We start from the raw sequence: 12,705 nt of genomic DNA, 5'->3' as shown, positions 1-12,705 counted from the left end.
TCAATTTTATTTATAGTGTCATTTAACTCCAAGCCTTCTCTGTTTAGCTTTTGTCTGGTTTATCTCTCTGTTGGTGACAGTGGGATATTGAAGTCATTCCATATCACCGTGTTGGAATCAATGTGAGATTTTAGAGCTGAAAAAGTTTCTTTTATGAAATTAGATGCCCCTACGTGAGGTGCACATAGGTTTAGGTTTGTAATTTCTTCTTGCTGGTGGACTTTTCCTCTAATTTGCATAAAGTGACTTTCTTTGCCTCTTCTACCTAGTTTTAGTTTGAAGTCTATTGTGTCAGATAGAAATAGCTACAGCTGCTTGTTTCTTAGTTCCATTTGCTTGGATTATCTTTTTCTGTCCTTTTACCCTAAGGTACTATCAGTCATTGTTGGTGAGGTACATTTATTGGAGGCAGAAAATTGATGTGCCCTGTTTTCTAATCCAATTGGTTATGCTGTGTCTTTTTACTGGGGAGTTGAAAATATTGGTATTGAGGGTTATTATTAACCAATGCTTTTCATTCCTGTTATGTTGGTGTTGTAATGGTGTTTTCTTAGACCTCATTTAGCTGACTTTGGGGGTAATGAATTTATTCTTTGTGCCCTCCTGAGACTGGTTAATCTTCTCTTCCAATCAAAGTATACTATTATTTCTGTAGATCTGGTTTTTTGAGCAAAAGCTCATTAAATCCATTTTCATCATGGAAAGTTTGTCTTTCTCCTTTAATTACAGCTGATAAGTTTGCTGGGTATAGTGATCTGGGCTGTATTTTCAGGACTTGGTTGACATTGGTCCGTATCCTTCTGCCTTTCATAGTCTTAACTGAAAAGTCTGCTGTTATTCTCATTGGCCTGTCTGTATTTGTGACTTAATCTTTCTCACAGTTTTCAATATCCTTTCTTTGTTCTGTGCACTTAGTGTTTTGACTATTATATGACATGGAGAGTTTCTTTTCTGGTCCTGTGTACTTGGTGTTGTGCATGCCGCTTGTACTTTGGTAGATACTTTTCCCTAGGTTTGGAAATTTTTCTTCTGTGATGTTATCAAAAATATTTTCTACATCTTTGGCCTTGGTTTCTTCTTCTGTGCTTATGATTTGTAGGTCTGGTGTTTTACACTGTTCCAGATGTCTTCCATGTTCTGTTCCTGGCTTATTTTAGATTTGACACTTTTCTTTAATTGAGCATTCTATTTCCCCCAGGTTGTCTTCACAATCTATATTCTCTGTTCCATTTCCTCCACTTCTTTTTGTTCCTTTCCTCTGAGTTTTTTGCTTGAGTTACTGAATTTTCTATTTAAAGTTTTATTTCAGATTGACTTTTATTCAGAGATTCTATCTCCTTATTGAATTCCAATTTCAGGTTTTGAATTTTTTTTAGTTATTTCATTCAACCATTTGTGTTTTCACAGTCTTTATTTCAGTTTTTTTATTAATATCCTCTGAAATTCTGAAAAATTTTTATAACTGCTACTTTGAAATCATTTTCTTTTCCATCCACTTGGCTGTCATTCTCAGGAAACATTATGATGGGGTTTTTATTTCTATAGTATCTATATTATCTTGGTTATTTATGTTGTTTGGGGTTTTATGTTGCTGAGACCTAGCCGTCTATACTTGTGTGGTGGTGTTTTTTTCTATGGGTAAGTGATATCATCATTGTTGAAGTTCATTTGTATCTTGTTTGTTGCTTCCTCGATGTGTCAGGTTATGGCCCCATTGAGTGGTGCTTGGTGTTCGGTTTTGGCACCACTTTATGTTAATGTGCACTTGGGGTGAGAGAAGTGGTCTCAGTTCAGCTACAGATACGTGCAACTTTTGAGTTCAGCTTCCAGGATTGACTGCATAGGCTCTTGGATCAGCTGGGTGGGATGATGGCTGCTAGGTCATCACATTGGCTAGTAGGTTAGGGAGGGAGTTCACAGGTCTGAGGCACACAGATTTCAGAAGGCAGAGTACAGGAAAGTGTCAGGCATGGGGTTGAGGACAACAAGTCTGGAAAGGGGAGATATCCTGGGGACCCACATCAGACTGAAAATTGAGATGGTGGGTACTGACTCACCCTGCCAAGACCAGAGGTTCACCCAGATCCTTATACTTTTTTAACAGGAGAAAAAGCTGGGAAGATATTTATGTTTCACCACAAAGGAATGAAATTATATTGTTTACAGTGTAGAGCTGGAGGTTGTCTTGTTAGGTGAAATAAATAATACTCAGACAAGTTCACACATTTTCATTCATATGTGCAAATTTTTTCAATAAGTTGAAAGGAGAAAAGGAACTAGTAGGGAAGAGCAAGGATTAGGGGCAGGGAGGAAAGAGGGTAAAGCTCAAGAATGTGCACTTTCATGGAAATGCCTCAGTTCAGCCCTTCAATCTGCTAGCACAATACACATTGATAATTATAATTATAGATGAAAGTGGTAGTTAAGATTTGAACCCAGTTCCATTTGTTTAAAATTTCAGTTTCTTTTTTATTGTAAAAGTGATTACAAACTTTAGACTAATATCTTGCAAGATTAATTGAATATCTGCTGTCAAGAAACTATAAAGGAGGACCAAAACAAAGATGCAGATATTTTTATGTAACTTACTAATGAAAGTGTAAGATGGTGTCCTTTTAAAGAAAATCTTGGGTACACTGGGAAATTACTGGCTTTCTGGTAGCAACTATATTACTGAGCTCAGAAGGAACACACTGAGGTTCAGGGTTATTGATACAGCCTGAATGTGGGGGGCCGGGTAGGGGAGCAGAGAAGAGAAAACAGGCCATTTGGAAACACATCATGCTTGTATTTGCATTCACCAGAGTTCTGGAGCCAACTAAGCTGAACCTTTGAAAGATAATGAGACTGGTAACAACTATGGGGACTTTTAACATTGGACAAAACACATTTTGCATTTTATATGGTCATGAGCCTATGGGGGCCAGGGAGTAGAATGTGGTAGTTTGCATGAGAATGTCCCCCACAGGCTCCAAGTATTTGGATATTTTTATCCTCAGGTGGTAGCACCATTTGGGAAGTTTTAGAAGGTGTGGTCTTGCTGGAGGAAGCATGTCACTAGGAGCAGACTTAGAGAGTTCTTAAGCCTTCCCATATTTCCAGTTGCGTCCTGGTTCCTGTGACTGCTTGAAGATGTGAGAGCTCCTCTTTCTGCTCCTGCTCTGGCCACCTCTTGCCACCATGCCTCTCTCCATGATGGAGCCTGATGCTTCTGGAACCATCAACTCAAATAAGCTCTTCCTTTATAAGTTCCCTTGGTCATGGTGTTTTTTCACAGAAACAAAAAGTAAGTAATATAGTCCTTAAGTATCCTCAGACCCTTCTAGAATTATCCCATTTTGCTTACTCCCTAGAGAGGCAAATAGATTTTACTTTGTATATTTTGCTTATCTTTTGCAAAACTTTTATAAACTGTAAAAGTTACCTATTGTTACCTTATTCTGCTTTTATTGCACAATGTCTTCATTTCTAGTATTGATAATCTTTATTTATTTATTTATTTATTTATTTATTTATTTATTTATTTATTATTTAATTCTGACCAGGGACTCCTCTGCATACAACGGCCTACAGAGCATGGTGGAACTGTTCACTTTTCATCTAAGCAAATTTTTCCTTCTTTTTGTCTCTTTTGAAACTCGCCAAAGTCTAGCCATGCTTCCTGGACACTGGACTTTCTCTTAAGCTCCCCTGCCCCCCTATTCTGCCATGGGAATGTTTGCCAACCACTTGACCAGAATTTACAGCTTGCCTCCCTTTTGTTTATTACTAAAACACTAATAAAATTGTCCTCAACATTTTTTTAAAAGTTCAAATCATATCCCTATTACAAAGGTCAAAATCCCAAACAATAACCCTCACCAAATGCTAGTGAAGCGTGAGCATCAGGAGCTCTTCTTTCTGGCTGGTGGGAAAGTAGTAGGCACAGCCACTGTGGGTGATGGTGCACAAAACTAAACACATTCTCACTGTGTGATTATGTCATTTAGCTCCTGGATATTTACCTCAAATTTTTAAGTACTGTCTTTACTTTCTTTAAAATTATGTACATTTTAATCAAATATTGCAATGCAACACTGTGTGACATACAGTAAATAAAGTAATGACAAAAGAATTAAGAATGGCCAGGGAGAAAATGGAATTAGACTGCTGAAAAATTTCTATATTTAATATGGATTAGTACTACACTAAGTTTTAAGATGTCACAAGTTAAAAGCAAATGTCCTTATTTCCAGAGAAACACTGGAAAATACATAATCATTTGATCTTATTCAAAAAGCTGAGAAGAGATGAAAATACATATTCAACAAAGACAAAGAAACAAAATAAAACAATAAAAATATTTGAAACTTAAAAGCAGTTAGTCTGCAGAGTGTGGGTCCTTGGACAGGACTCCTATTGGTGGTCCTTGGACAGGACTCATTGGTGAGTGGAAAAATTGTAAGAGCCAGAGAGGAGGTACATGACCATATGGAAATAGTCCTACAGTCTCCTGGGATTCTTCTGATATGAACCTACAGCAATGGTGTCAGCATACACAAGACCCATGCAAACTTAAGCAGACAAAAACCCACCACAGAATTGTGGAAATGAACAGCAGGCCCCAATCTTAGTCCAAGAATTATTGGCAGCTGATTACTACTGTTGAGTAAGGAAGAGCAGATTTTCATAAAGGGAGGGACTCTAGACAGCCTGACTAGACTTCAGTGGATGAACTTGCACTGAGGGACATCTGGGGATATTAACTTCACATGATAGGCCTTAACACAAATGACTGAGGTATGAACTCCAGTAAGGGGACTACATGAGGGTGCCAAAGGGGAAGGAGGTATAAAGGTGATTTTCTGTATGAAATACACAAAAATTCAATAAAAAATTTTAAAAAGCAGTTAGGGGAAAAGAAAACAGGAAAAGACAAGTGGGACATACAGAAATGCTAAGACAGGGGCTGGAGAGATGGCTCGGCTGTGAAGAGTACTGACTGCTCTTGCAGAAGACCCGGGTTTGAATCCCAGCACTCCCATGGCAGCAAACAACTGTCTGTAACTCCAGTCCCAGGGGTATCCGACAGCCTCTTCGGTCCTCCACGGGCATTGCACGATACAGGTTCACTTAACTACATGCAGACATAACACTTACACACATAAAATAAACATAATAAATAAAATATTTTAAAAAAAAGAAATGTGAAGATAAAGCTTCTAAAAGCAATCACAGCATCAATAATTCAGTAAGGAAGGCTTGTCATAGACAGATGACAAGGCAGCAGGAACATGAAGGGGTGAACTAAGTTGTAAGGTGCTTTGTGAACATGGGTTGTCCTTATCTTGACATAACTGTAAGAGATCAAAAAGCATAAACCCATATATGTATCCAAAATGCCAGGTACTGGATCAAAGTATGCCATTATAGAAAATCATTTAATGTGTAAGAAAAATAGCAAGAAAGGGACAAAAGACTTACTAAACACACAGAGAGCTCTGAACAAAATTTCAAGTCTTTTCCCATCAATAAAACTACTTTAATGGCCCTCAAAACCCCACAAGAAATGCACATACAGTGTCTGAACATCAGTGCATATGTATACCTGGGAGCTGCTTGGCAAGGAACACAGTGCCAGACAGAAGAGACTTCCCTTTGAGTGGTTGGTGAAGGTGGTCCAGGGGATTCCCAAAATAGCACAGGCTATTGCCAAACCTCTTGGTTATCTCCCAGAACTAGTAGATAAGACACTACTGCTGAAGATAAATGCACATACAGTGTCTGAACATCAGTGCATATGTATACCTGGGAGCTGCTTGGCAAGGAACACAGTGCCAGACAGAAGAGACTTCCCTTTGAGTGGTTGGTGAAGGTGGTCCAGGGGATTCCCAAAATAGCACAGGCTATTGCCAAACCTCTTGGTTATCTACCAGAACTAGTAGATAAGACACTACTGCTGAAGACAGGACATGTTTAGAATATAGGACTTGAAGCAAAGGAACAGGAACTGACCTGGAAGCCTAACCGGTTTGGTTATCACAATGATAGATGATGATATGCAAACTGCCAAGGGAGAAAAACAATCAGTGGTCCAACCCAGCCTTAAAAGCCTAATAACCATAACGACTGGCATGGCAAACTACCTCTATTGGTGCAGTAGTGGCACTGTTATCTGGGGGACAATCAACAGCTATCTAATTGGACTTAAATTCTTCTCAAAGGGAGGGAACTCATAGGTGGCTCTATAAACAGTTAAATACACATGGCAGAAAAGGACATAGATCCTAGAGAAGACCCTACCTCTATGCTAATATTTATCCTTATACTTACAGACAACATAACATAGTCACCACTTATCAAAGAATCTCCTTTTTCTCCTTTTTCCAGATGGAGGCTATTGTGGAATTGCACATCTGGTCAGACACAGAGAACATATATCTGAGAGATGCCCAGTACTAGGTGACACATCTACAGTTGAACCTCTACAACTAAGGCTCATGGAACAAAGCAGAACAAGGGGTAGAGAGAAAACTAATGCATCACTCAACTCTCACCTGTAAAGCTTCCTTATACAACAGAGTGTGATGCACACAGAAGGCCACAAATGGCCAAGTTTTAAAGAATAGAGACTGCAGAGTGTAGGACAGGACTCCTCTATGGAACCTCATCCACCCATGACTCAGGGACCATTGCAGAAGAGGAGATGGGAGAATCGTAAGACCCAGGGATGGTTCAAGAACACATGGAAGCAGAGACTTTCAGGCCACTGAAAGTTTGTACATGTGAACTTGTGGCAATGGTGACATCGAGCACAGGACCCATGCCAACTCAATTAAAGAAGGGCCCAAAGGGGAGGGAGAAATAGGTGGTGGGCCATCACGAGCCTGAGAACTATAGGAGAATGATTGATGCTGGATGAGAGAAACTTTGCCTTACATGCGATCTCTAGATGGCTGACTAGACTCCAGTGGATGAATTTACAATGAAGGACATTTGGGTACAAATGCCTGAATGGATAAGACTTAACATGTATGGCAGAATACCTGAGGTCTAGTGGGAGGATGGGGGAGAGAGTCTAAATTTGATTAAGAACTATTGTATGAAATTACAAAAGCTCAATGAAAATGTTTATATATATATTTAAATACCTTAAGTGAATGGATTAAGTTCTCCAACCAAACAGAATTTAAATGAATAAAAATTCAGATTCAACTATGTACTGTTCAATTTCCCTTCGAAAACATGAATAAATTGAAGTTAATGTATAGAAAATTTTATCCCATGCAAGTGAAAACAAAATAGAAGTCAGTTATGCTAGCTAAAATTTAAAGTATATCAACAACTATTTAAAATAAGTAAATCAGCATACACAAATTAATGAATGTAATAAACCACATTGATAGAATGAAGGACAAAATTATTTGGTCACTTCAACATATTCAGAAAAAAAAACTTTTTGACAAAACACACCTTAGACTCAAGGCAAAAACACTCAAAAGTGGGCATAGAAAGTCAATAAAGTCCTCATATGACAGTTTCACAGCTAGCATCATTGTAGTAATCTGGAAAATTTTACTGTAAAATCACAAAAAAGATAATGATGCTTCTCATTATATATGTGAGAGAGAGATGGAGAAAGAAACGTGTGTGTGAGGCCAGAAGTTGTCAGGTATTTCATCCTCTATCACTTTCCTTCTATCCCCCATCCCTTTTTTTAAGCTGTGTATGCATCTCCCTCAACCTAGAGCTCTGTAAGCTTGACTGGAAGTCAGCAATCCCCAGTAATCCTCTTGTCTCCAACCCAGAAACCACCATCAGAGCTAAGATTGAAATGTACACTTGACCCCTGATATGTTAAGTAGGTGCTGTTATCATCTATTTATGTGTGGATCACGGTAATTGATTTATGTTTCTCTCTCTCTCTCTCTCTCTCTCTCTCTCTCTCTCTCTCTCTCTGGGATATTGTTTACAAGCCTTACAAAGAAAACAAGAAAATGATGCAGGGAAGAATTTGAACTGCATTACACAATGTGGAACTAGACAAAGATAAATACTATATTCTCCCTTTTATATGTTGAAATTACATTTTTTTTAAAGCTGAACTTGGGCTGGAGAGATGACTTGGCAGTTAAGAGCTCTGACTGCTCTTATAGAGGACCCAGCTTCAATTCACACACATGGCGGATAACAACTGCCTGTAACTCCAGTTCCAGGAGAATCTGACACTCTCCTCTGACCTCTGTGGGGCATTGCATGACACCGATGCACTTAAATACATGCAGACAATACACTGATACAGAAAAATAAAGAATAATAAATAATAGATTTTGAAAGTCTAACTCATGGACATAAGGTATAGAATAATGGTTTCTGTAAGATAGGATTAAACAAACTGAAGATATACTGAACACATGTAAAAAACTATTGTTTATAAGGTAAATACATTTTTAGCTCCAGCATGCAGGATGGTGAATACAATTTATAGTAATAGATTTTATTGTTGACATTTACTAAAGAAATAGACCTGGAATGTTCTCACCAGGAAACAAAAATAGGTAGATAATGTGAAATGGTATTCATTAAAATGGTAATAATTAAATTAATTATTATGTTCAGTCCAGTTAGTGCACATGTACATTTGTGATTTTACATTTCAAATCATCACATTGAACTAAGTTGCAATATATAACTTGTTAAATATATTTTAATTAATGCCGAAAACGTCTCTCAATATTTTAAATGAAATTGCCTGCATGTATGTGAGTGCACCTGTGTCGTGCAATCCTGCGGAGGTCAGAAGAGGGCTTTGGATTCCCCTGAAACTGGAGTTAAGGACAGTTGTAGCTGCCATGTGGGTGCTGGGACTAGAACCGGGGTCCTCTACAAGAGCAGTCAGTGCTCTTAACCGCTGAGCCATCTCTCATGCCCCAAACATGAGTATATTTTAAGTAATGTGGCAGAGCACATGAAATGGGAGGAGGGGGGAGATTAGAGGCCTGCAGGTAGGGTAGAGAGTCAAGTGTGATCAAAATATACTATATGACATTTGGCAAAATTCCCCAAAAAATAATTTTAAAAATCCCTCTGAAACCAGGAGTTCTGGTGCACACCTTTAGTTCCAGCATTCAAGAGGCAGAGTCAGGAGGATTTATGTGTCTCTGTGAGATCGAGGCCAGCTCGATCTATATAGCAAGTTTCAGGCCAGCTGGGGCTATAGAGAGATCCTACCACAAAAAAAAGAAGATGACAAAAGTCACTATGACTATTTGATAAACTATAATGTTTCACCATCATAACATATATAGGTAACAAAATGCTTTATTTCTCCTGGGATTTTCAATTAATAACTAGTTGCATAGTGAACATGATGCTGTACATAAAACACTTCTGATTTTATGCTTTGTATTTTAAAATGTGCATCAGAATTGGAAACAAAGCTATTAAAGACCTTTAAACAAATGGCTTAAATCACAAAAGCACATGAATTTCCAAAGTAATAACATTTACTTGCCCACCAGTTTCTTTAAGTAATCATAATACACTTTTACAAAGAATATTGACATAAAAGCATGCTAAATTATTAACAACTGTATAACTTATTTTAAAATAAGTTATTTTAGCTCAATAGGAAATGTAAATAGCTAGTGGTTGTCTCTATTTTATAGATTGAATTTCAGTTACTATCATAGCCTGCTTATGCCCAATACTAACCTAGAGAATTAATGTTTGAAAGCCCTTCAGATTTCAGTAAATTGAACCTAATATCCTAAATTACCTCAGTAGGCAAAATGATTCTCATACTTTCACTTTTTGATAGGCATAAGACATATTTGCTCTGCAGAAAAGTGGAAGCTTGAGCGATTTGTACTGGGAACACGACTCTAAGCTCAGGCCCCAAAACCCTGATTCTAAAGTGGCCCTCATGTTCCCCAGTGCCTAGTGTAAACCCACCTTCTTCCAGCTTTTGATCTAAGAGACTACTGGGAAGATGATGCCATTGTACATTAAATAAAGAAAATCGTTTGGGTTTCTCTGACCTAAAAACATAAGCCCTATGAAAGAATAGTTGGTTGGTTTCAAGCCTAGCAGTAAGCATACTGGTGATAAGAAAACCTAGTTACACCAATATAAGCCTCATCATATACTGTGTAATGATGTCAGTCAGTGAAAGGTGCCATGTGAGAAAAGGGTCCCATAAGATTATATCACCTGTTAATGTTACAGTTTTCCTAGCTTGACTTTTGCATAAGTTGCACAATGACAAACTCATCTAAAATGCATTTCTCAAAATATGCTTTCTTCATTGAGTGACTTCTGTCTGTACTTGAATTCTATTGAAAATCAGGGAATAGCCAAGGACATTGGGCTCTGGTGAGAACACTATAAACCCAGAATTGCTCTTACTCTTATAAAGTTCTAAGCAGAGAAACGATGTGCACTATGCCTGATTCCCCTCCACATGAGCTAATCAATAGGTGATTTCTTTCAACTTCTAAATTTGTAGTAATTTTTGTGAAGCAGGACATGAATAATACGTGCACCAAGCAGAGATTGTCCATCACTCATGAAAACTAAAAACCTGAAATACATGATATTGGTTTCAAATGACCATAGGGTCATGTTTGAAGATCTGGTCCCTAAATAATGGCAGTATTGGGGGAGGTTGTGGAATCTTTGGAAGTGCCCTCTAGCTGGCAGAACTGGGCTCCTCCTTCCTATCTAAGCTCTTTGCCTCCTGTTCTACCAAGACATGAGTGGGCAGTGCAGCAAGATGTGACTGAACAATGTTGAGAGCTCTGGCCACCACAGACTGAGGCCCCGGCCACTGCTCCTCTCTACCATGATGGGCTGTACTCTCTGAAAACCCTCCTTTATTAAGTTGCTTCTACAAGGTGTTTTCCACAGAGACTAAATAACACAACAAAAAATAAAATTGTAGTTTTACTGAGCCTGTGACATTTTGTGAAAATTTTATTCACGGAGGAAGAAACTTTATCATGCTTCTTTCCTTCTTTTTACTCAACATCTATACATGTAAAGCTCCAGGCCAAGGGATGGGACCCTCCATGTAATCAGAACTGCCTACTCCTCTTACTTGCACAGCAAATGCTCTTACCCACTGACCGTCTGAAAGCCTGTGACCCAGGATGATCTGTTGACCATTTAGAGAACTTTATACTTGAAAGGATTTTTTTATTCTATTGTCTCCTCTGAAAGTACAAATATAGTCTGCATAATTTTATTGAATTTTTGTGTATCTCATTCAAAATACCTTAATCATCTTTATTCCCCATCTCCCGTCCTCACCTTCCCATAGCCCCCACACCACTAGATTTCATGCATTCTGTTAAGTCTATGGAGTCAAGTTAGTATAGCCAGATGTCCCTCAATACAAGTTCATACACTGGGGTCTGATCAGCCTATGTACAGTCACTCCCATAAAGAAGATCAACTCTTCACCCAGCAGTATTCAGCTACCCATGGTTCTTTGGCTAAGGTTGGGGTCTGCTGCCCTCCTTCCCCAATTCTATGCTGGGTTTTTGTCTGCTTCAGTTTGCATGGGTCTTGTGCATGTTGACAACTACTGCTGTAGGTTCATATGAGAAAGGTTCCAGGACCCTGTAAGACTCTCCATAAGGTCATGCACCTCCCTCCCCAGCTCTTACAATCTTTCCTTCTCCTCTTCTGCAATGATCCCTGAGCCCTAGGTGGGGGATGCTTAATATACATATCCTGTCCAGGGACCCGCACTGTGCAGGCTCCTGTTTTTTACACCTTGACCATTTGTAGCATTTGTGTTCATTACCCTTTGTTGCATGAGGGAGCTTCATTGAAGAGAGCTGCATGATGCGTTAGTGTTCTCCCTACCCCTTCTTCCACTATGTTCCGTGAGCCTTGGGTGTACAGGTTGCATTGTAGATGTGTCACTTAGGGTTGGGCATCTCAAAGACATTTATTCTCCGTGTGTGACCAGTTGTGGAACTCTGTAATAGTCTCTTTCTTTTGAAAAAGAAGCTTCCTTGATGAGTGGTTACTGGCATACTTGTTTGTAAATATAAGAATCCATATTTAGCATATAATAAGAAATTAAATTTGTCAAGGGGTGAGGAATGTGACAGCCTTAAGGTTTTCTCTAATATCTATGAGGTCTCCAACATGTATATTTGTGTTTACAGTACCACATGAGTTCCCTCCCATTAAGTTGGTTTTAAGTCCAATTAGTAGCTAAAGATAAGCATGCCATTACTGCACAATACTGTTTATTATGTGGAGAATTGTTGCTATTCAGCATTAAACCTGGAGTTGAACTGTCAGTTGATGTTATCCCTTAGAAGCTTGCATAGGTGTCCTTCAATGCTATGAGAGCTAGCCTTTAGGGATGAGGTTTCCAGGTCAGTTCCTGCTCCAAGGTCCTGTGTCAAAGTATGTTCTGCAATTCATCAATAGGGTCTTCAAATTCTGGGAGGCAATCAAGGGGTGTGGCAATAGCCCATGTAATTCTAGGAGTCTGTTGGACTACCCTAGAAGGGTCATCTGGCCAAGAACTAGATGGGAAGTTTCTCCTGGCTGGCACTGTTTCTTGTTATATAGCCTTCAGCTATACATTTGGACTCATGTAGAGATGTTGTATGTGTAATTTTTCAGTAGGCTTTGAACTAATACATTTCTCTCTGGTTTTATACACCAGCTAAGCATTATTTATCCTCTCTCTCTCTCTCTCTC

This window comes from Nannospalax galili, unplaced genomic scaffold (assembly GCF_000622305.1).
Source record: "Nannospalax galili isolate Female #2095 unplaced genomic scaffold, S.galili_v1.0 scaffold454, whole genome shotgun sequence".
Taxonomy (NCBI): domain Eukaryota; kingdom Metazoa; phylum Chordata; class Mammalia; order Rodentia; family Spalacidae; genus Nannospalax; species Nannospalax galili.
The sequence above is the reverse complement of the archived record's forward strand: the minus strand, read 5'-3'. Positions refer to the sequence as shown.